This window comes from Pinus tabuliformis, chromosome 9 (assembly GCF_031772625.1).
Source record: "Pinus tabuliformis cultivar Carrire ecotype Pingquan chromosome 9, CPIR1, whole genome shotgun sequence".
NCBI lineage: Eukaryota > Viridiplantae > Streptophyta > Pinopsida > Pinales > Pinaceae > Pinus > Pinus tabuliformis.
Genome location: NC_142307.1, coordinates 875,617,885 through 875,641,647, shown reverse-complemented (window position 1 = coordinate 875,641,647; position 23,763 = coordinate 875,617,885).

Sequence of the window (23,763 nt, the reverse complement as noted above, 5' to 3'; positions counted from 1 at the left end):
AATATTTAGTATTTATAATTAAAATAGAGTTTACATAGAATATATCATTAGTATATTTATATTTTCTCAACAACACAAAAGAAGCATTTTTTTTTTTACCACCTATGATGTTGATTATTGCAATATATTCCAAAACTATAGATACCATGATTGATGATTGTATACATATAACTTCAACATAAATACATAAGATAGTTGTAGGATAACTACTACGATGATTGTATACATGACAATTTCGACATAAATACATAAGATAATTGTAGGATAACTACTATGAGAAAGGAGAAATAATCAATCTTTATAATGAAAGTAAAGGAGAACCAAACATAGACTATTATGACACACACTCTTGACCTTGCGTTAGTCTTTTATAACCACTGCTTTAGAAGAAACCATGTGAAACCTTGTCTCCATATGGCCATCAAGAGGTATACATAAGATGTCTAGGACCATAAAGTTCTAGAGCTGCAATAACCAAAAGATGCAATAATTGGCAAAAGTTTCAAACATTGAAACAATGTGCAATACCTCCAGCATGACAAAAGTGCAAACATTGAAACTTTGTGCAATGCTTCAAACATCAAAATAGTGGCAACATTCCTTGTGACGAATACATCTCTCGCGAGCTAGAGGAAAACCAATCCATAATTCATAGCACAACATAGTAAAGATGATCTATTTGCAAAGAGCGCATGAGACAATAACGACCAAGAAAAGAAACATATGCATCAAAAACATAGAGTTGTCCACAAAAATAGGGACAAGGATAAAAGTCTAGAGAGAAGCACTAAGACAATATCACCAACACAACAATGAGAGCCATAACCATCCAACTTTGAACTAGAAACAAATTGCCCATACCAAAAGTCAATACCAACGTCACCACTGAACTACCTATAAGAAGAGTAGTGAGGCACTGAAGGATGCATACTAAAAATTTATGGAAAAACTTCAGGAAACCAACCATCATTAATCTTGAACAGAGGAATTTATGGTAGCATCTTGCCCACTATCAACACGAGGATATGTGAGGTCTCCAATGCTAGAATCACTCACCATGACACCTTCCACATAAGCCAAGCGAGAGTGCAAGTTATCCAAATAGAATCTTTGATTGCACATCATATGCTTGATATCCTCCGATGAGGAGTGCACTTGATACATTGTAGTGCTCTACTTTTTTGTCCTTATAAAGAAGGTATAGCAAGGTAGTCATTTATTAATGTAAGACTAGCGAACTCATAAAATGAAGCCTTCTATTCCTAAATTTTCTAGGGGTTTGAAACCCATTTCATATCTTCCCCCACCAACTAAAAATATGAGTGACATGGTTGGTTCCTTGTCTCTTTTCTTTCCGAGAACAAAATTTCATCCCTAACTTCTAGAGGAATAACATCAAAGAAGGTAGTGATGGAATCATAGGAAAAATGATGACTCCTTTTATTTGCTACATTGCCTCTTCCACCCCTCCTACTAGACATTATCTATCTAGGAGTCATGAATGTAGTAACCACTGAACACTGAGAAAATGAGAACAGGGAGTGAAAAAACCTCTGCCTATAAATCCAAAAAAAGGACAAGATACAACATAAATCATCATTAAAATGCTACACCTTAAGAGTGAATTCGAGTAAATTATCGATCATCACACAACTCATAAACATGACACAACCAAACCACAAACGATGAAATTTCTTGATCCGTGGACTTAATTCTAACGAGCTCAGACAATATCCAGAACACTTGATGTTTCCAACTCATACCAGATTATGAAAATTTAACCAAATTAGAATGGCATAGGTAAAATAGATCCCATAAAACTAAACCAAAACATTAAACCCTTTTGAAATAGATTACAAAGAATAAAAATCAAAATAAGCCAAATAACTGTGAACTCTCTAAGTGATTGGGACCTAAAAAAACAGAGTAATCAAGAATCAACCCTCAAGAACCTAGGCAAGTGAAATCATAGAACATACTTGACAAAAACAAAACACCAAACCAAAAAATGCGGAATGAAGTCCTTGATAAATTTTGACAAACTTACTAGAACAATGTGGCATAACCATTCACTCATTAGTAGGTAGAACAATTTACTGTGCCGCTTCAGAATTTAGAAATTGGAACAAAATATTATCAGCTGAAAATAATTAAAGGAGGAAGAGGAATTGTCCTCACCTCCTTGCACACATACCTTATACCATATCCTTATTAGCATCATAACCACCACTTTAGATTGACAAACCTACCTAGGAGAAAATGTGAAGTTGGGTTACGCTTTTGTTGGAATTGCTCGCCAAAATTCAAAATTGTACCTTTTCAGCTAATGTGTTGAAATTTATTTTTTTTTAAATTTCATTTTTCAGCCAAACAGTTAAATTTAATGTTTGGCCAAAAAATTGGCCATTTAAATTAACGACAACTGTGCAATAGATTTTTTGTCGGTGCGGGAAAATCCAACAAAGCAATTTTTTCAGCCAAAAAAGATTTTTGATTGAACATGTTTTACAGTCCAAAATTTTTTATGATCGAAAAAACTTATATGTATATATGTGGGTCTTGAGATCGTTTCATACTTTTCTGCAGTTTTTTGTTCGACAGTGGTTTATTCGTTCATTCGCAGTTTTTTTGGAAATGTTATGGTAAAATTGTTGTTGCATTAGAGAAATTTGTGAAGTGTCAGAACTTGTTCTTTTTTGGATTGTTGTTTTTTTGAGTTCTTGTTTTTATTTTTCTTTCTTTTTTTTTGTTGAAATTTTTTGTGTTTTTGCAAGATTGTTGGGCACCGGAGGAGTTCGTGCACATCATCTGTGCTAGAGGAATTCTATTTGTCTTTCGTACTCTTGTCAATCTAACCACACAATATAAAAAAACCATGTAATGACCATGAGACTTACATGGAGCATAATCACCATGGTGATATTGACTAGATTTTTTTATCCTCTCACTATCTATTTGTGAAACCAACAAATTGAAGAAACATAGACACCTTCATAATAGTACATCAATACACACCTTAATTTCCAATTGAATAATCGATAATTCATAGAAGCATTGTTCATTGTGAGGAAAAGGAGAAAATGTGTGATTTCAAGATCAACGGTGCAGATTCTTCCCAATACTCTCTCTCTCTCTCTCTCTCTCTCTCTCTCTCTCTCTCTCGTTATATATATATATATATATATACCTTTCAACAAGAATCATAATATATCTTCTTTATTGTAATCAAGTTGTAGTGTTTGGACACATTATGTGGGCTTAGAATGAAGTTCATTGCTGTGTCAAAGCATTTTGTATACGGTGTACTCAATTTTTAAAATATAACAACATGTGTTGGTATATGGCCTTTTGTTTACTTTATTTGAAAAGTTTCTCCTATATTGTTTCTTTATTATTGCCACACATGGTTTAAACTTCTCCCAAAATTTTTTACCCAACATTTTTAATGTTCCATACTTATTCATAGGGGTTTCCTTTAATCAAAATTACTTGACCTTCAACATTTTCATAAACATATTTTCCTGGAACAATCTTGGATTCCTTGACATCTTCACTTAGGAATAACCCAAAAAAAGGAGCAATCATTATTTGACAGTGAATTTACTGGACCTTGTATTGGAACATCATGAATATAATGCTCTAAATGTAGTCTGCTATTTTAGTCAATGAGAAAGGGTTGTATCTCTTCTTATCGAATTCCCATAATGAAATTGCAATTTTCCTTGTTCCATATCTCTTTGTGAGCTTAAGTAAACTTTCTCAAATTCTCCAAAATAAGGTTGAAACCATAGACAAGTCATGACATAAGAGCTCACATATAAAGTTGGATAGTTCTACATTAAATATTTACCTATCCTTGATATTAAAAAAAAAATCGCTTTGGGTTGCATATTTTACTCTAATATAATCGCTAGAACAATTCCTTGATGACTTAGCTTTACCAGTAAAAGAGGTGTCATCATTAGTCTTCATTGTAACATATTCTCCTCTGCATAAGATGTTAAAATTCTACTGGGATGCTCCAAATCAAGTATTCCTCACGAGATGGAGTAAGGGTTGTCAATTCCCATTGTTTCTAACAACCTTGGTCTTTAGGTTATTTGTGACTGTTTTTTTGGTACAAGTTGGAAATGAAAGTCTTGCCCATGCACACATCCTTAGAACATACACCTAAAATTATTGGACATTTGTGACATTCTATGACAAATATGTGTTCCTCTTATGAGCATCCACTTTCCAAGAAGAATTGTCACTATCTATGTTTGTTGATCCCTCTGACAATACTCTGAGAGTAACACTTCAATATGTAGTGGAAAACCATGAAGGAATAAGAAAAATTCCATTTCAAGTCACTTTCTAGCCATTCTGTTGGTTTTCTATCAGAAGCGAAAGTATTTTAAGAATTTTCTAAATCTTGTTCATTATAACCTAGTGCATGGTCTTTGTGCAAAGAAAATTCCTGATGAAAATCATTTCTGGAACTACCCTCTGAATGTATGTTCACTATTCCTTCACTTAGTTCCCTTTATGTGAGTTACTTTGGGTCTCAAGTAAATCTAGTTTATCATTACTTTGAAAATGATTAATTTGCATCCATGACAAATCAAAAGGGTGTTTGTGGTTATTATTAGAGCTCTTATCTTCCGTATGAATGTCAACATCATCAATACCATCATCATACTCGTAATCTACATCAACCTGCTCATGCTCATATGACTGTGAAGTATTCTTAATTTTTCCTTCAATCAATGTGGCCTTTTCTCCAACATGATTTTTGACATCAATGAGAAGTGTAAGCAAAACAAAGGAAAACCATCTTCTATATGTTAAAAATCGTAAGGTACATTTCAAAAAATAAAATCATAACAAGTCAAAATCCACAGAAACACCTTACAATGTATCAATAAGTTTCTGTTATGCAACCAACTCGCAAAAATGAAGAAAAGATAGATCAATGACCTCAAAATTAGCCTCTTCGAAGGGGAAACCTCCTTTAAATTACACAAATGAAGAATTCTTGGATGATACAAATGACAAGTCCTCCTTCCTATATATAGGAGTCTAAGGGGTAACAATATAATTAGAGTTGACATAACAATAATAATGTTAGGGCACAACAATAACAATAGTGGGCTTCTATGGGGCACAGTAATAATAACAATATGGGGACAACATGGGCACAACAATAACAATAAGGGGCTACAATGACAATACTAATAAGGGAATACACTATTATTATTCGGACCTAACATGCCCCTCTCCTTCATAAAAGTGTTGTTCTTAATGCTTGAGTAGTTATGGATATTTTTGTATAAAATTCTCATCCTCCCATGTGCAATCTTCAGTGGGTAAATTCTTCCACTTGATGAGATACTCTGAAATTGGTCAATTTAGTAGTTGTTGAGTTCTTGTTTCTGTGACTGCTTCACATTCCAATATGATTTTTTCCTTCCTCGTCAAGTTCTAGAAATAGTTTTTGAACTAAGTGCTTGTCACCTATAACCTTATTTAAGTATGAAGCATGGAAAACTGGGTGCACTCAAGAAGATGTAGGAAGTTCCAATTTGTATGCCATAGTACCAATACTTTGCAACACTTGTATAGACCATAATACTTTTGTGATAATTTACTATCCTTCTTAGATTGCTTGAGGGACATTTGTTTGTACAGTTGTATCCATAGAAATACCAAGTCACCTATGTCAAAACTTCTTTCATTGCAATGTTGATCTGCCTGTTGTTTCATTCTATTCTGTGCCAAAATGAGGTTATCCTTTAAGAGTTGGAGAACATGTTATTGATACTCGATGTGATCTTCCACTTCTTGAGCCTTAGAATTTTCTCTTAAATATGATGTGATGGATGGTCGATGGTATCCTTAAAGTGCTATAAATGGGGTCATTTTTGCTTAAGTATAGAAGGAAGTGTTATACCATTATTTAGCCAGAGGGAGCCAATTGACCCATTGTGTCTGTTTATCAAATACAAAGAAGTGAAAATATCCTTCAAAACATTTTTTTACTATCTCAGTTTGCCCATGAGATTGAGAATGATAAGATGAGCTATGAGCTAACTAAGTACCTAGACAAGAAAGTAATTTTTTTCCAAAAATTTCCAGTGAAAATGGGATCTCTGTTGCTTATAATAATCTTTGGGTTTCCATTTAGCTTTTGAATTGTTTCCATAAATGCACTAGAAACTATACTCACTTTAAGTGGATGAGATAATGCACAAAAGTGTGCATACTTGGTAAGTCTATCAACTACCACCATGATGACATTCTTCCCTTCGGACATGGGTAAACCTGTGATAAAATCCATTGAAACCTCCTTTGAACGTTGACTTGGAATGGATGAAGTTTGTAATAGATCAGGGGTCTTAATTGTTCCATCTTTAGTTTGTTGGAAAACCAAACATTCCACCACAAAGTTTTGAATATCAAATTTAAGTCCATCCCAAAAAAAATCCTTCTTAACCCTGTGGTAAGTCTTATAAGATATTGTGTGCCTTCCTAAGGGAGAGGTGTTGAATTTGATAACAATATCTTGTTTGAGTTAGGAATTCTTAGAGAGGTATAAGTGATCTTTGTACCCTAATGAATCATATTTCTAGCTAAATGTATCAAATGTACTTGGATCCTATTGTACCTTTTGAATGAGTGCCCACACTTCTTCATCATTCTTCCATTTATCCCTTGCTTCGTTTATCCAATCTGGCTGGATAATAGAAATGACACAAAGAAATGCTTCCACATACTCATCCTTTCTTGAGAGTGCATCTGCAACAAAATTTTGCTTCCCCTTTTTGTACATGATTTCAATGTCATAACCCAAAATCTTTGTGACCAATTTTTGCTACTCTTACAAAGATAATCTTTGTTCTAAAAAGTATTTAAGACTATCATGATCTATTTTTACCTTGAAGTTTCTTCCCATTTGTTAAGGTCGCCATTTCTTAAGTGCATGTAGTATTTCAAACATTTCCTTCTCATAAATAGCTTTTTGTAAATACTTTTCTTTGATTGGACAACTTTAAAAAGCAATGGGTCTTTTGAATTGCATTAAAACAACCCCAATTCCATTTCCTAAGGCATCACATTCCACAATAAACATTTTTGAGAAGTCTGGCATAGCTAATACCGATGCTTGGCACATTTCCTCTTTAATATGTCCAAAGCCTTCGTTTGTTCTGGAGTCCACGAAAATGCGTCTTTCTTCAATAATGTTGTTAGAGATGTTGTTATTCTTCCATAATTCTTAACAAACTTACGATAATACCCTTTCAACCCAAGAAATCTTCGCAGATGCTTTATGGATGTGGGGATTTTCCCTTCCTTAATGGCTTTAATTTTGCTAGGTTCTACCTTAACACCTTCATGAGATACAATACGACCCTGATATTCCACCTCTTCTACTCCAGAGAAACATTTGGAGGTTTTTTCATATGATTGTTTCTCCTCCAATAGTTTGAGCACCTTGTCAACATGTTGAACATGATCCTTCCAAGACTTGTTTTATATTAGTATATCATCAAAAAATGCAAACAAAAATTTTCTAAGGAAGGATCTCAAAATGGAATTCATCAAAGCTTGAAATGTAGAAGGTGCATTAGTAAGGCCAAAAGGCATGATAAAAAATTCATAATGACCCTCATGAGTTATAAATGTTGTTTTTGGAATGTCTCGAGTCTTCATTATGATTTGATGATATCCTGAATCAAGATCCAACTTGATGAAATAAATTGATCCATGCAATTCATCAATGACAGGAATGGGAAATTTATCTTTAATAGTGAGCTTGTTGAGCTCCTTATAATCTGGACACATGCACCATGATATGTCCTTCTTGTGCACCAATACTACTACTGGAGCAAGGAAAGAACTTTGACTAGGTTGAATTATACCAACCTCTAGCATTTTTGCAACCATATGTTTACATTCACTCTATTGGGCATAGGGATATCTATAAGGCCTGACATTTGGATGAACTTTTCCTGGAATCAAATGAGTAGCATGATAATGTTCACAAATAGGTGGGAGGCCTCTTGGATTCTCAAATACCTTTGAATGATTGTCCAAGACTTTTTGGAGATCTTGAGAAATAGATGATTTTGATGTGGGAACATCTAGTGAACATAATTGTGAAATTACGCCACGTTGTTCATTATTTATAGGATTTGTCATGCTATTAGAGCTAATTATCTTTCTTTGTTTCCCTGCGATACCCCTTAATTCAACATCCTTTCCTTCCGAAAGTAATTTCAAGAAAATTTCTTGAAAATTAAAAGCTATCATACCCAAAGTTTGTAGTTATTAGACTCCTAGTATAACACCAACAACATCCATTGGAATGGAAAGTATTGGACTATTCAATACATATTCTCCCATGGATAGCTTGATATTATGGCACTTTCCATAGCAATTTATGGTTCCTCCTTTTGCAACCATCACTTGACAATCTGGTGTTGGATATAGGAAGCAATTCAATTCCTTGGCTATCTTACAATGGATAAAATTATGGGTACTAACCGAATCAATCAAAACTATTACCTTTTTCTTCTTGATATGTCCTTCTATATTGAGAGTTAGAGGAGTGGTAATTCCGGCCAATGCATTACAAGATATGGTCAGATTCATTTCTTCTTTCTCTAGGGTTTGTTCTTGGCATATATCCTCTTCTTTTGATGTTTCTGGTCCCTTTTCTTCCTCCTCTTCACAATCTATGTAAAATAATTTCTTCTCAGCACAGTTATGACCTTTAGTGTATTTATATCACAACTGTAACAAAGCCTTTTTGCTCTTTTTTATTCCTATTTTTGTGGTGTCAACATTGTAGGTTGTGGAAGGCTAGGGAAAACAACAATTCCATCTTTATAGTTGTGAGTGGTAGGCTTCCTTGTTGCCATAATTTGTTTTCAATTATTCTTGCGAACCTGAATACCTTCTCCAATGAATCAGGTTCCCAAAGGCAAACCTTATATTGGATGTTATCCTTTAAAGTCCCTATCAACACATCAATCATATGATCCTCTGGAATATCTTTTACCCTTATATTCAATTGCTGAAAGTCCTCAATGTGCTCCATCATTAAACCCTTTTGTTTGAGATTTATCAATTGGCTAAAAAAGGTGTTGCCTTTTGTATCCTCGTAATGTTCTATCATTTATTCCATAAAAATTTCCCAAGTTGCAATTTGTTAAGGAGTGAAAGTCCATCGATAGCATACAAACCGATTGGGTTCCAAATATAAAGTTTCAATGCATACCTTTTGTGTGTTTTGCACATTATGGAGATGAAAATAATGCTCCATCTATAGTATCCATGTTATGGGATCCTTTCCTTCAAAATTCCTCATATAGATATTTGGAGCATGGTGGGTCTTCAATCCAACATTAGATTCTATGAAATCATGATTAACATTTCTTTATTTCTCATCATGAGTTTCCTTTACTACCATTTCGCCATTAGTAAGCATTTCTTGTAATAACTTTGTCAAAACTATCTTCAAATATTCCATGTTGAGTTTACTTTTGGCTTCTATACCATCCATCATAGCTTCCACACCATCCATATTAGCTTCCACACCATTCATATTAGTTTCCATGCCTTTCTTTAAACCATCCATCTTAGCTTTGATTACTTTTTGTGAGAGTGAAAATTGTTGCACTTGATCTCGTAATTTTGATATATCATGTTGCATTTCTTCCTCTTCTTCATGAGTCATGGTAGATATTTTAGGTTGCTTACTAGGTGTTTCCATTTTCTTTCTTCGAGGCATCAATTAATGATAATTATGCCTCATTATTCCCTTTGAATCACTTCAAATTACTTTTTCAAACCAAACTTATGCAAATTTTTAGTAAACACTACACACCTTTTTTTGCTTTGTAGGAGTTTGATATTGAATTTGTTGTATCTCTATTTCAGATCTCCAAGGTATAAACTTGTATATTGTGGTATCACTCTAAGTCATCTTTCTAACCCCACCATTCTTATCAATATTTGATTCTTCAAGAAAGATTTATGCCAAATCTCCAACGATGACCTGATTATAGACTACTTCAGTAGAGTGGACTTGTACGACCTGCCGTGTGTCACTATTTTGACCTTCAGACCCGAAAAGGATACAAAGTAAACTAAATTATGTTCTATTTATGTAACCTCTTATGAAATTTAAATATAATTCTCAGAGAGAAAGTTATGATGATTTTCCCAAGGTTTCCTGTATGGGATGTAAGTCAGGAGCTTGCAAAAACCCTAATTTACTCGGATCATATCTCTGAAATTATAGCGAGACAAGATCTGAAATTTGGAGCTGTGATTCATAAAGATTTTGGCACAAATGGGTTTTAATGTTCGTCTCTAAACGTTGTAGAAAAAACGTTATAGTGAAAAATTCCATGATGAACTATTTGGAGTAGCGAAACCCTAGAATCTAAACCTCTCATACCAAATGTTATGCAACCAGCTCACAAAAGAGAAGAATAGATAGATCAACGACTTCAAAATCAACCACTTAAAGGGGGAAACCTCCTTTACATTACACAAATGAACAATTATTGCATGATACAAATGACAAGGCCTCCTTTCTATATATAGGAGTCTAAAGGGTCACAAGATAATCAGAGCCGACATAACAATAATAATGTAAGGGCACAAAAATAACAATACTAGGATTCTATGGGGAACAATAATAGAAATACGGGAACAACATGAGCACAACAATAACAATAAGGGGATACAATGATAATACTAATAAGGGAATACACTAGTATTATAGGGACCTAACAGGTTCATTACAAAGTACTCACAATCTAGACCATTGCAAAAATTCTCCATAGATATAAACAAATATTATTGAACCATTGTCTAATCAATGAGAATCGTATAAGTGGGAACTTATCTTAATTATTAATTTGATATTCATTATAGAGTACATATGGTTTCGTTAAAAAATGTGCAGTTGTAATATTCCCAAAAGACAAATGGACACCAGGTAGAGAAACTGCATTTATGAGAAAGTGATACTTTGCTATAGTATAAGGAGTAGCTTTCCTTTAACATTGTCGTTCCTCCTATATGAAGATAATTTAGAGTAGGAGATTGGGCTCCATACAAAAATGTTAGAAGTAAGCTTAAGACAAATATTTGCATATTAGTTAGTACATTGTTTCCTATGTATGTACATGTTTCTAGTGACTTATTAATTAATGGTTTAAATATATAGTAAATATATTATATATTTATAGATAATTAGAGAGAGAATCTAAAAAGAAAAAGAACTAGATAGGATGACACATATATAAAGGTGATATAAAAACTAAATAATGTAATTTTGGTCTATCTATTTGTGCCCCATCTTGATTCGACATTCAGGTATGTTGGTTATTGCACCCCTGAGAGGATGGTAGTGAAACCTAATTTCTCATATATGTCAATTATATAAGTGAAATTAATGGTAAGAATTCTAGTTTAGCATAGGCTACAAGATTGTGAGTATTAAGGCATTGACCATAGGACAGCTACCATGCAATGCATCTTTTTGGGTTTTTATTGATCGCTTAATGTTAAATTTGTTTATTTGGCTTCAAGATTGGAATTGTTAAAGTATTGACCATAGCACAACTATGAAATGAAGCCTTTTGGGTTTTTATTAGTATTTAACATTATATTTTTTTATTTCCATTTAATTTTATTTTGTACTACCATGCCTTCACAAAGGGAAGTTTAGTGAGATTAACCAAAATAAAAAAGATATCTAGATATAAGGAAAACAAGGATCTTTGAACCAAACACCCAAAGTCCTTCAAGATATTTTTCAAGGTTAAGTGAAATAAAAAAGTCCTACCTTGAATATAAGAAAAACTAAGATCTTTAAAACAAAAACCAAAAGTTCTTAAAGATAATTTTCAATATTAAGTGAAATAAAAAAATGGGATCTTCAGTCCCTTCAAGAACAAATAAAACCAAAAAATGGGACCTTGACTTGTTGTTATGCTTGAATGTTGGTAGTCACATTTTCAACCAGATGTAAGTGATGGTTATCCCATGAGCACTAATTTGGGGTACTAGAAAGCGATGGCACTTCATTGTAGGACTAAATAAGAGTAGATATAGAAGGTGGTAGGATCACGAGCATGAATTGACACAATTGGATATTTAAGTGATAATCCATAATAACTCTCCAATTGAGATTGTTTCCTTATTCAATTGTCCTACCCATTAATAACATCCAATATGTAGAAATATTGGTTTATGATCTAATCCATGGGTTTAGGAAAGCAAGCCAAAGATCTTATGCATATGAAAACTGCAATGTTTTTTGACTTAATATTGAAGATACATATAGGATTTATGGATGTCAGTGTACTTAGTGGCATGATCGACAATCAACCCTTACTACCTCATAGAAAAGTATGGAATGACTTATATAGAAGATGAAAGCCTTTACAAATTAGTTGTTTATTGATTTGAATGTGGGTATAAAATTTTTAAATGTGTCAAATTTTGCAACAAAATCATACATGGCATGATGGAAAATATCCATTGGTAGGCTAACCTTTGGTATAATCAAAACTTGTTAAACTTGAAAATATATCTAATTTCAAGGATTGGTATTCTCATGATAAGTATAAGCTTTATTGAATAGTGAAGGAACCTCATTAGGCATGGAAGTACTAATACTCATTTTAGTCTTAGGGATATGGAGAGTTATGTGAGTAACTATTACAGTATTAGAGGCCTTAGATTTCTTTGAAAATCACATTAATTTTTTATCGTAGAGGCAAACCAATACAAATCCATTTATTTGATGATGAAAAAGTGTTTTTCTCATCATCAAAAATCAATGTATTGTAGCATGTGTTTCAATGTTATTCTTGTGCAAAATGATTTGTTATTGTTTGCTTTGCAGTAATTTTTTTATTTGGGAATAAATGTTGGGTATTAATTAAAATTGGACTTTTATTTCTCCACCATATATAATCAATCTGATTTTGACTCTTTATACTAAGAGGGGGAGTTGGGGGGGGGAATCAGTATTTCCAAATCAATAACCTTTTACATTTCACATTCAAATTTCTATACGTGACTTTACTGAAAGTAACCTACATGTGTACGTGAATATTCTTAAGAAAAACAACGTATATCTAGTAAATGTATGATTCAGTTAATTCATCATATGTTTGTCTTCAGCCAATGCATCTATTTTTTATTAAACATTAGATAAATAGTAACCATGTGCTGTAATAACAAAATAAACCATCACATAGAACCAACACACATGAATGCCAAGATTTAAGGTGGAAACCCAAAGCGGGAGAAAACCACCTGCTGTTGTTGTGTCTGTCTTATTTTAATATAAAAAGTATTTACAAGTTTTGTAATGTTGCAAATATTTTCCACTACATAGACATCTACCTGCTGAAGGCTACAACCTTCACTCGTTTTCCAGCTTCTACTGGAAGGGAGATCCAACCACCTAGAACTTGTACCAGTTGCTAAGTTTAGCAGTATGTATGTGCCACCTACTGAATGATGAAACCTTCACTCATTCTCCAGCTGCTACAGGAAGGGAGATCCAACCCCCTAGCTCTTGTATTGGTTGATATGTTTACCAATACATAGGCGCTAGCCTACATAAGGTTACCACCTTCATTCATCCTCCAAGTACCAAGTTTCATAAATTTTTAGCCATGATGCTCCTAGTATACATCAACACAATATGCAGGCCATGTTTCATCAAATTTTCATACTGGACCCATAAGTAACATTGAAGAAAAAACTCAATCACCACTGTAGTACAACCATCAAATACAACTGCATCAACCAATCACTGAAACCTAATCAACTATGAAGCAAATGTAAATCAATCAATCTGAACAGTCAGATCACTATCACAAGAAGACGGAGCTGAACCCAGAACACTGCATCAACAACCAGAATCAACTCCAACCTCAAAAATCATATATCGTAATGTATATGCTACTTCAATGAGGCCAACCTACATGTATACGTCACTTTCAGTAACCCAACCTACGTATACCTCTACAGATACTGAATCATAAAAATTTTGAGCCAAAAACTGTACTGACTAAATACATTCTGATGATCTATTGTCATATTACAAAGTTCAAAACAAATAGCAGTAAATATCACCCTTCTTACTCAATCAATTAGTCGACCAGACTCATTCTCCTTATACAATCAGTTTTACTTCAGATCTACTGAAGAAATCATTGACAAACAAGAGTAAAACAAACAACATTGATAAGATAGATTAGTCATTTATGAACAACAGGACCTTTGTTTACATATGCCACTTGGAAGTGCCGAATCCGCATTTATACGCACCTTCGCCGAGGTGAACTTGCGTATAGATATGCAAATAATGACTTATAACTTTCGCAGCTTTTCAAGACTTCAGAAATATCTAGATCATATCATATAAATGATAAAACATGTATTAGCACTCAGATCTACTCTATCCATTATGAGGTCATAAAATGATAAGTCATTTCAGGTCTCATTATCCTGATCCAACATTGTATCCAAGGGTGCACAAGATATTTCATATCTATATCATAACCATAGCCCTTACAACACAAAATATACTTCAGATAGAATTATTCGTGAAAAACCCTTTCACTTGAACACTTAACCCTTTGATCTTCTCCTCCTTATATAATTAGAGCCTTTGTCAATACCATGCACCAAAACAACAGTTACAACCTATTAGTGTCGGTCTTTGCATCTTGTCACAAGTGATCAAATGGGCTCTTATCATGTCTTGTTAGGGTCCCATAGTCAAATTTTTATCATTCCATTAGGTCATCATGAAAAAATTTTGTCACTGGATGTAGTCTCAGGTTTGTCTCCAATCCTTTTAAAGAATTTTTATTCCTTGTTGGCTCTTATCACCTTTGTACTAACAGTACTTCAGTCATGAGTTTTCTTCATCATCATATTCATTTTTATCATGATTTCATTCAGCAAAGGTTCCCTTTAGGTTTTAGGGTTCCCAAATCATCATTTTAGAAGCTTTCATCATGAACTTTAGGTTGCGTTACATAAAATCCAAGTAAGTGGCCTTGTGTTTACCATATTTGTCTCTCAGTTTTGCTTACAAAGCTCATTTCCCTCTCCTAGGGTTTTGAGGGCATTTTTATCAGTTTCATGAACTCCATGGTAAAAATATCAACAAAAAATGTATCATGATGCTCATAAACCATCCCCTATCCTTAGTATACCTTCCTAAACACTTTCAATCAGTCCTATCCCTCAACATCACCATTTTCCCACAAATCCTAGCCTATTGCTACAATTTTACACTTTTCTAGGCTAGGCCCATGTTTTCCCCTTTTGAATGGCTTCCCCTCACTCAATCCTTTGAATTCCACTTTCCCCTAATTCCTATCATTCCCTTCCCAACTTCCCTAAATTTTCCCCTAACCTATACCAACTCCCTAACAAAGTTATCCCAGTCCCTTTCCCTTCACCTTTCCCCTAGGGTTTCTAAACTAAAAGAACATGATGGAGGAAGAAAGGAATGTTATAGAAGATGACGGAAACCCTAAAAAGAAAAAAGGACAAGGAGGAGCTTGATTTCATATTATAGCTTCACTCAACAATTTTTGTCATTTTCAAATTTTGATGTTTTCTTTACTATTTTAAAAAACACAATGCAAGTTATAAATGCATCGACCTGGATGTTGCACTTAGTGTGGAGACGTCCAAATGGAAAAAGGCTTGGATATTTGGATTCATAATGACTTCCACATGAAATTTTTACTATTGTCACTCCAAAATCTGAGCTTCTGAAAGGTAGAAAAGGCAAAAAATCCTCAAGAAATCACCTTTTTGCCTCCTTTTTTAGATGGATGCTACGCTGAAAGAGTCACCTTGGGAGAATAAATATTTGAAGGTCTTACGATGGGTATTTTTCAAAATTCAAGGTTTTCTAGAAACTAGACAGAAAAGGCTAGTCGACCGTTCTCTCATATTTAAAATTGGACCTCTAGAACACACCTAAAATTGGCCTCAAAGTTGGAACTACGCTTATGACAAATTTCTGAGTTTTTATTTAAAAATTTCACTATGTAATTTCTCAGGTTTTTAGTTTACTTGGTTAAAGTTAAACCCATGATGTAACATTAGTAATTCAAGTTTTATATGATGTAATCATAAATAAATAGAAATGATAGGTTATTTTTATGCTTCATTAGGCCTCATAAAAGAAGCAATACTCAAATCAAAGTCCAAGAGAAGAGTGTGTGTTTGACCTTCTCACTCTCTCTTGTTGGTTGAGAGAATCATGGAAACAGTTCCATCACTTAGGAATTCGACTCTTGAAGGTGGGGAAGTTGTTTCATTGAGTCTATATGTATCGTTTCTAATTTATAGATAAGGGTTGGAATTCAAAGGAGAGACTTGTATTCCTATGCTTTCATATAGTTAATCAAGGAGCAGTTGCAGCTATTTTTTTAGGAATACATGTTCAGTGATTTTGTGGTATTGTTTACCTTCTATATCGGTTTCTTAATGATGAATTCATCTATCCTAACATTATTTTCTTTCTTCTTGTGATTTTCCTTACAGTCATATAGGTAGAATTCTTTGATTCAAAGCTTTGTTTATGAGGAAAATCATGTTTATGTATCTTTTCTTCTAGACTAATGAATTCATGCTAAAACATCATCATTATGATCTCTTAATATTTCAAAACTCTACACTACATTGACCAAAATCTTCAATTCACCACAAAACATTGCTTTCTTTCTCCTTTTCATGCCTGTTACTGCAAACCTTTAACACTTTGACCTAATTGTTTTCTCTCATCTTTGGTCCAACAACCTAAAAAACCCTAAATTTCCAAATACTCAAACAAGACTTATACATCTAGCCGAAAATACATTTAGTTTCCAGTTATTCATTGAGAAATCCTTAGAGAGATCCCTCGTTGGTTCAGCAGGGCTAGCTGCTGGACTGCAAGTGGTTTGAGGTTACCACTTTCGATCTCCTCCTCAACCTGGGAAATGTAGAGGCTAACACAACCTATTGTATTCTTAGATGGGATCAAGTAATCGTTATTTCACTCAATATTGTGGGCTAATACCATGGCATGGACCCTTGGTATTCTTTAATCTTAATTAACCTTACTTTTCATCCCATACGTGTTTTTCTTTTAACCTGTGTGCATACGTATACACTCCTTTTATTTTGTGTACCCATGTGAATGTGTTACTTGGACTAGGGTAAAAAATGTATACAAATTAAACCATTCTCTTTCCTTACACTATTGATTTTGATCAATAATCCTTTGTCCCGTCCTATTCTTCTGTACCATTACTTTGTTACCTCTGAATGGACCTGTTACATTGAGTTGCCCTTTATCATTTCTGAATTGATTCCTCTGAACTTCCTTGCATTTTGTCACATTTGTAAACATTACTACCATGCATTTTGTCACATATTGTTTATACCTTTATCAAGTAGTGCATTCATCAAATAGGTTGTCATCAAGGACAACTCATCGGGTCGGTTGCTATCAAGGACACCACCAACAATCACCATGTGTCAAACTTTTGATTCTGAGTTGTAAACCTTTGACCATCATTATGCTCCATCATTTTGTCATCTCTCATATGACCTGCAGATTCATTTAGTTAGCATATACTTGTTCTGTTACAAGTGAGTTTCCATCAAGGACAACACATGCATCATAATGCCAACAATCTCCCCCTTTAGACTTGATGGCAACCACTTTGGTGTTTGGTCACCACAACCTGTAAATAAAATCAAAACATCAAGCTACTCTCCAAACACCACTCTCCAAACTCCAAGCTACTCTCCCCCTTTGACGTCAAGGGAAAAGGGTTGACCAATGTTAAATGAAGACTTCCATATATGAACTGTTGAATATTAACACTGATCATGCTCCCCCAAGGCACATGTTAAATTATCTAATCAAAGTCCCCCTTAGTACATGCTAAGATGCACTATACTATCCATCCTCCCCCTAAGAACATATAAGGTCTGTAGAAATATTTTTCAAAATAATAACATGACTCTATAACTCAACTATGTGAGTATGACCTTCCTATCACCAATGAATCATACATACATCAATCTTCCAACCAAGTGGGGATACAAATTTGACTCAACCACCCAACCAAGTTGGATTACATATTTGACATGATCTCAAAAGTATATGCATGACTAAATATGACAATTATTACATCATAGGTCTTTACATGACCTTTACATCAAATGATATACATGACATTTATAACAAATACCAAAGGCCTAAACAAGACTATGAGAGTTATAAAAAATCATCATAGAACATATATGATCTGCACCATAAGCATCTGTTAGCAGCATGAAGAATATCAACCTATATATGTCCATCATTAATTCGCAAGATAAGGCAATGTAACTTTAATATCATCAACCTCAGACAAAGTATTCAGTATATAGATATCAAATCATCCTCTTGATCTTATCAACATCGACTTTCTTCGTTTCCTTAGAAGAAAAAACCTTAACATAGCCTTCCATAAATCAACTAATCATATATCATATCTCCAAGTAGTAATACAAAAACCATTCACATCATATCTGATGCAGGAGCATTCAACCCAAGGAAAATCGTTGTAAATAGTAGACATAGGGGGTCTTGCATTTTAGGAAATAGTTTTCCTAAGTATCAAGTTAAGGAAATCTTTAGGCCTTTAAGTGTGATTTAATTAGATAATGGGAGAATATGTAAATGCTCTCAAAAATAAATAAATGAGAACATGAGTGGTAGAAGTCAAATCCAACTCTTAAACAATTCCATGATTCTAGGAAAAAGAGAGAGCTTTTAGGCATTAAATGGGAAGCCGATAAGAATAATTTTTTGTTTTAAAATGGAGGAAAAGATGGAATGGATAAAGTCTCAAGCAAACTTATCTGCCACATATGTATGCATGCAGAGAGCTTTAGGGCTTTTGTTAGAGGGGTGATTGGATCCTCCACTGATCCAATCCAATGCATTCTTATAAATAAGTGAACCTTTGCGTTCAATAGAAGGAGGCCACTAATAGGAAGTCAGGCCTCTGTGTGTGTGTCTGTGTGAGACCGAAGAGTCTCAAATGTAATCATTTATTTTTATATTAATATAGGAAAAGTTATTTCCTGACTGTGTCAGAATATTAAAGTATTCCATATGTGATTACAGTGAATTCGTAGGCTCTGTATAGGTACAAACAGAATTCTCAAGGACACAGAGGGAGGGTACGATTCAGAAGAATCGAAATGGATCATTGAATCCATTAGAGCTTTGCAAGAAGGAAAGAGATCAAAAGAGTGCGAGGAGTTTAAGTTTAGGAGGAAGAGTGAACTGTGAATGGCCATAAGGCCAAAACCTTTGAAGGACCCAAGGAGCCACAGAAACCATTGAAAATGGTGTGAATTCTAAGTAAAGGGACGAGCAGAGAATTAAATAATTGATTCTTAGCAACCATTCGATCTGTGAAGATCAACGACTGAGATCAAATCGGGAAGGTGAACTATCGCATCGGCAAGGTCATTACAGAGTTTAACTCCCGCGAATGTAAAAACCTGAATTACATTAAGAAATGGTGAAAACCACAGTCGGGGTCAAGTCTTGGACTTGAAATATTTTAGGGACTAGTTTATTTCCCCATCGGGTTCGAAAATTTATCAGATGAGCATGTAGAAAAGGAAGGTGATGAAATTGAGGTTGAGCGATATGTGATAGCACGACTTAATCTCAACCGTCGGATCGCAGATTAGATCGACGGTCAAGATCTAATCGCAAATCGCATATCATTGTTGGTGAAGTTCAGCCTATCAGAGGAGTGCTGACTAAAGAGCAGACCCGACAAGGTTATAGTGGCAATTGTATAACCTTTGAAGTCTGATATATGTATTTGGAGCAGGGTTCTTGTGTAAACTTATGTTGCGTTAAAGTTATATGTTAATGCTCTGACAGTCGCATATTGGAAGAGGGGGGGGATACGAGCATATATTGTTGGGTTGTGTTATATTCTTTCCACATGGTTAACAGGGGGTTTGAAGGGAACCCATAACCCCACTATTGGTTTTGGAACACATGTTAGGTTGGGCGGACCCACCTATGGTTTTGTGCATGATTTTCGCACATGTTTTTTTTTTTGGACGCGATGGTTTTTCGGTCCATGGTATTGGATGCGATGGTTTTCGGTCCATGGTATTGGATGCTTCAGCATTTATAAATATGTATTGTAACATTCAAAGGAACATAATGAAAAATCAAGCTGGTAGTCCCAGTTTTGGGATCCAGGGGAAAATCTCTTTGTATATGTGTTTTCTGTGTTATGCTCTTGCATTGTTTATTTTCTGTGTTTTAGAATTTGTATGCAAGTAACTTCTCTATGGGGTTAAAACCTACATTTGGTATCAGAGATGTTTTGGCTTCAAGGGGACGCCTTTGTTGCTGAGGGGTTTCGCTCGGGCCTATGGTAGATCCTGTTCAGTGGGAGATCTGCGAGATAAATTCTGGTGGTGAAAGAAGATGGCGAGTAGTGGAAAGATAGAGACTGAGAAATTTAATGGTCAGAGTTTTGAGTTGTGGAAACTCAAGATGGAGGATCTATTGTTGGATAAAGACCAGTGGATTGCGGTAGATCCAGGTACTAAACCAACATGAGTTTCTGATGAAGAATGGAAGAAGTTGGATCGGAAGGCAAAGAGCACAATACGATCGTGTGTCTCAAATTCAGTATTTCTGAATGTATCAGGGGAAGCTATAGCGAAGGCTTTGTGGGACAACTTAGGGAATTTGAACCAATCTAAGTCTCTGGTGAATAAATTGTTCCTGCAAAAAAAGTTGTATAACCTGAGGATGAAAGGTGGAGACTCGGTGACAGAGCATCTGAATGCATTTAATATTGTGGTAAGTCAATTAGCATCTGTGGATATTAAAATTTCAGATGAAGATAAGTGCATCAGTTTATTTTGTTCTCTACCAAATTTGTGGGATAGTTTGGTTATTGCAATAGGTAGCAATGCAATTGCCTTGCATTTTGATGAAATAATCTCATCCTTGCTGATGGAGGAGATGAGATGGAAAAATATGGAGAGCCAAAATGGTGATGCCTTGTTTGTACGAGGGCAGACCCAGAATAGAAACAAAAATAAGTCATCGAATGGGAGATCTAAATCTAAAGGGAGATCTAAATCTCCAGGAAATCCTATAAAGGTGGTGTGCTGGAAATGTGGAAAGGAAGGGCACTACAAAAGGGACTATAAATCTAAAGCTCCTGACAAAGGAAAGGGATCTGATGAGGCTCCTTCTGCAGAGGCAAAAACCACCTCAGATGAAGGAAGGGATGTGTACTTGGCTTCTTCAAGTACACATGTAGATCATGAGGCATGGTTGATTGACTCAGGTGCATCCTTTCACTTCACTCCCCATAGAGAGTGGTTCTACGATTATGAGAAATATGATGGTAGTGATGTCTTCTTGGGGGATGACAGGAAGGCTAGAATAGTTGGTCACAGAAAAGTAAAGTTGAAGTTGCAAGATGGAAGGGTTAGAATGCTTTCAGGTTTTCTACATATTCCTACATTAGCCATAAATCTAATTTCAGATGATGCAGGTTTAAAAACAGTGTTCGAGAAGGATACCTGCAAGATAGTTCAGGGAGCACCGATATTGATGCGGGGATCTCAGATTGGAACTCTGTACAAGATGCAAGGTATCACTGTTATTGATGGGTGCAATAGTTCCATGGTTCCTGAAAGTGGAGCAGAAAATATAGTGGTCTCTGGAGAGAAGACCATGCTGTGGCATCAAAGGCTTCAACATATTGGAGAAAAGGGCCTTCGGATAATTCATGCTGAAGGTGTGGTGGAAGGTATGAGTAATATCTCTCTTGATTTTGATTTCTATGAAATTGTGTATATGGGAAGCAGAATCGGGTGAGGTTCCCCTCTGGTAGTAAGAGGGCGAAATAGATATTAAAACTTGTTCACAGTGATGTGTTTGGACCTGTGAAGGTTCCATCACTGGGTAAGTCTATGTACTATGTATCATTTATAGATGACTTCTCAAGGAATACATGGATATATTTCCTTAAGAAGAAATCTGAAGTCTTTGACATGTTTAAAGAATTTAAGGCTCTGGTGTAAAACCAAACAAAGAAGAAGATAAAGGTGCTGAGGACAGATAACGGTGGAGAATTTTGCAGTAAGAAATTTGAAGAATTCTGTAAGAAGTGTGGTATAGCATGACAGAAGACTACTCCATATACACCTCAGCAAAATGGAGTTGCAGAAAGAATGAATAAGACATTGATGGAAAGGGCAAGAAGCATGCTCAGTGGTGCTGGGTTAGGACAAGAATTCTGGGAAGATGCAGTGGATACTGCATGTTACCTGGTCAACAGATCACCTTCATCAGCGTTGGAGGATAGGACTCTAGAAGAGGTATGGACTGGTAAGAAACACTCTCTTTCACATCTAAGGGTATTTGGATGTGATGCATATGTACATGTTCCAAAGGAGAAAAGAACCAAGTTGGATAGTAAATTTGAAAAGTGCATCTTTATTGGGTATAAGGATGGTTTAAAGGGTTATAAGCTTCAGAACCCAGTAACAAGGAAGGTTGTGTACAGCCGAGATGTGGTGCTCAAAGAGGTGAAAGATGTCATGAAACATGAAGTCCACCCAAAGGAACCTAAGAAGATAGACTGTGACAGCCAAAGTGCAATTTTCTTGGCAAAGAACCCTGCATATCATTCAAAGACAAAGCACATTGATGTTCAGTATCACTTTTTGAGGGATATGATAGAAGACAAAGAGGTGTTGCCAGTAAAGTTGGACACTTTGAGGAATACTGCAGATGCATTAACAAAATCTGTGAGCTCCGAGAATTTCTCTTGGTGTAGAGAGACAATGGGAATTTAAGGGCTGGGAAAATGAGTAAGCTCTCTTGTGGCCCCCTGTGCAAAGAAAACAACAAGTGGGAGAATGTTGGGTTGTGTTATATTCTTTCCATGTAGTTAACAGGGGGTTTGAAGGGCATCATAATCCCACTTTATGGGGTCCAGGGCAGTGCCATGGAAAATTTCTATTTTGGACCCTATGTTAGGTTGGGCGGACCCACCTATGGTTTTGTGCATGATTTTTGCACATGTTTTCTTTTGTTTTTTTGGACGCGATGGTTTTACGGTCCATGGTATTGGATGGAATGGTTTTCGGTCCATGGTATTGGACGCGATGGTTTTCAGTCGATGGTATTGGATGCTTCGGCATGTATAAATATGTATTGTAACATTGAAAGGATCATAATGAAAAATCAAGTTGGTAGTCCTAGTTTTGGGATCCAGGGGAAATTCTCTGTGTATATGTGTTTTATGTGTTATGCTCTTGCATTGTTTATTTTCTGTGTTTTAGAATTCATATGCAGGTGATTTCTATACGGGGTTAAAACCTACATATATGTGTGACCGTTGAATAAGCCGACAACTGATTGCGATTGAGGTATAACCTCGAGGTCTGTGCATAACCCGTGTAGTGGGGGAGAAAGTTGTGTTTTGAGCATTTTCCCTTTATACAGGGATTTTCTAAGGAAGAGCACCAATAGAGTATTTCTGTGTTAATATATATATTAACCAAGGTCGACAGGACTGGTTATATATATATATATATATATATATATATATATATATATATATATATATAGATATATATATATATATATATATGACTAGAGGCTTA